The following is a 2,500-nucleotide window of genomic DNA, read 5'->3' on the forward strand; positions in this document are numbered from 1 at the left end:
TGGACCAAATGGTTGACCTATTAACGCAAAAGCTGTGAAAACCAGAATTTAAGACATATTTAAATGAAATGTTGTCCTCAATCATTGAATTCCATCATGTGACTTTATTCAGCTAAAACACTTTGCATTTGTTGTCATTTTCCAGTAAGCTATACATGTCAAGGAATCTCTGATCACAAATATTCCACTCCAAACTATGCATTCGATGTACACATTTCATAATCAATGATATTTAAAAAATATATGTAATGATCTGTAAAAAGAAGAATTTACTTGCCAATTAAATGATTAAATTAATACTAATCATTCAGGGACTCCATAACAGGCAGAATGTTGGTTTGCTGATGAGTAAACAATAAAGGGGTAAAGTAATTCAGAAAATCTAAACGCCTTTCAGCTCAAAGCCTTTGATAATCAATAATTGTATCACCAAAATCGCACACACACACACACACAGGGAGAGAGAAGCGTGACCTGCGTCGCCCGTCGAATTAAAATGACTTTGTATCCGTGAAGCCTCGGACAGGTTTCAGTGAAAAAACTGCATGTCATGTAGGGGTGTAACGGTACGCGTATTCCTATTGAACCGTTCGGTACGAGGCTCACGGTTCGGTACGCATGACGAACCGAATACATTTGGGGGGGAAAATTATTATTATTTTTTTTAAACCTTTATTTAACCAGGTTGTCCCATTGAGATTAAAAATCTCTTTTGCAAGATGCAAGTAACAATACAAGATGTAAGCAAGATGTAAGTAACAATACTACATAACATAAAGGAGCAGTTTTTGTTTTTTATGCTTATGTGTTGCTAAGAAGACACCCCAGAAGATGGGTCACTCAGGTATAGTTCCATCATTGTTCAAAGTCAAAGAATAACTTCATGATGTTAGTTGTAATGAATACATATATTTCAAAATAAAGTACATTTCTCTGGCATTTTTCTACTGTACCGAAACGTACCGAACCGTGGCTCCACTGTATCGTACCGAACCCAACCGTGAGTTTTGTGAACCGTTACACCCCTAATGTCATGACATCAAAAGCAGAGTGTATAAGATTTCAAGCCCCCATGTATTTCCAAAAAAAGACTTAACATATCAATAAGGTGCTAATTGAACAAATCATTTGTGCATGACTAGTGATGCTCTGACAAAGGCCAACAGTGGAAAACACTACAAAACAAGTTAAACTCCGTGTACTGAACGTGATGAGTCTCAATCTGCCTCGATCTATATTTATAAGTGAAATGATCCTTTTATCCGACACTTAAAACAGTCAACGCATCTACATCGTTACAGACAAGCCTCATGATGTTTGAGTGACAGTGCATGGAGTTGCCATCATACGTACATTTACAACATCTTTACATACACCATTTACATCAGTACCGGAACTAGGAGCCACCTCGCAGCCCTTTGCACGTGGTACAAAACAACCACGCGGCTACACGGGGAGTGATGACGGGGAGGTGTTGGTGAGTGTTAATAAAGCAAAAGAGACTACAGTACTGTCACAACAACTTGCCTATATGATAGAAACTAAGGCAATAACTGGCCTCCGGAGACATTTAAATGGTCACTTCAGCCAAAATATGAAATATTTACCTGGAGTGGTATCCGGACATGCAGATAGTTTGGGTTTCTATTTGAGAGAACCATCTCAAGCGTCCTGCTGTCCCGCGATACAATGCAGGTAAACACAATGTAGTTTGTATTGAACAAAGAGTGTACAGCCATGCTAGCAGCTCAGCGAGGCTGTCCGGAGGCACTGCAGTGCTTTGAACTAAGGCTATAATCTCCGCTTGCCAACATGTTCACGATGGCAACGCTGTTGATGTTTAGCGGGCATGTTTTTTTTGGGCGGTCAAAATCTTAAGTTTAGCATGTTAGCATGCTAACATTCGCTAATTAGCGCGAAACACAAAGTACAGCCGAGGATGACGAAAATGGTATTGGCTTTGCATGCATACGGTCGACCAAATTAAACCAACTCATCCTTTAAGGAGCGTGACTAATTATTTTGAATTTCGGTCTGGTCACTACCGTGAGACTGGCCACAAACATTCCGTTCACCGAAACTATCTGCTAAATACCACTTGAGGCAAGTGACAAAACATGTTGGGTTTTTTGTGTGTGCGTGTATTTCTTTGCAATTTGGGCGAAGGGTTAGAATATATTTCACTTTTGGATGAACATTATCAGTTTTTGTACGTGCACTATTGACCCGTCAGTCAGCCTGTAACACCAGCAGCTCCAGGCTCGACACTCATTGCCAGCATCCTTCCTGACGTGTAGTAATCGGTAATGGATAACGGGCTAAATGATGCTTCTCCCCACGTAGGACACGTCCGCCTGTCTGCCGTGCTAAATGTTCAATTTGCTTGTGAAAATTAAAAGTAAAACCTCACTGCAGGTTCCTAAATCTGCTTGGTTGGCTTCATGAGCTTCTAGTACAAACACAATAAGTGGATTTATTCAACCCGAAAGAAATAATATTC

General features: G+C 40.0%; 1 protein-coding gene across 1 annotated transcript in view; it reads right to left on the reverse strand.

Moving 5' to 3' along the window:
- Window positions 1-16: 16 nt before the first annotated feature.
- Window positions 17-2,500, reverse strand: part of LOC306789079 (serine/threonine-protein kinase OSR1-like) — a 13,343-nt gene continuing 10,859 nt past the window's right edge. Inside the window, exon 17 of the mRNA XM_079284859.1 lies at window positions 17-2,500. This exon is cut by the window's right edge and continues 979 nt beyond it. The gene's annotated coding sequence lies outside the window, so the exon portion shown is untranslated.

Source organism: Melanostigma gelatinosum (assembly GCF_949748355.1).
Source record: "Melanostigma gelatinosum genome assembly, chromosome: 15".
In the NCBI taxonomy this organism is placed as follows: Eukaryota; Metazoa; Chordata; class Actinopteri; order Perciformes; family Zoarcidae; genus Melanostigma; species Melanostigma gelatinosum.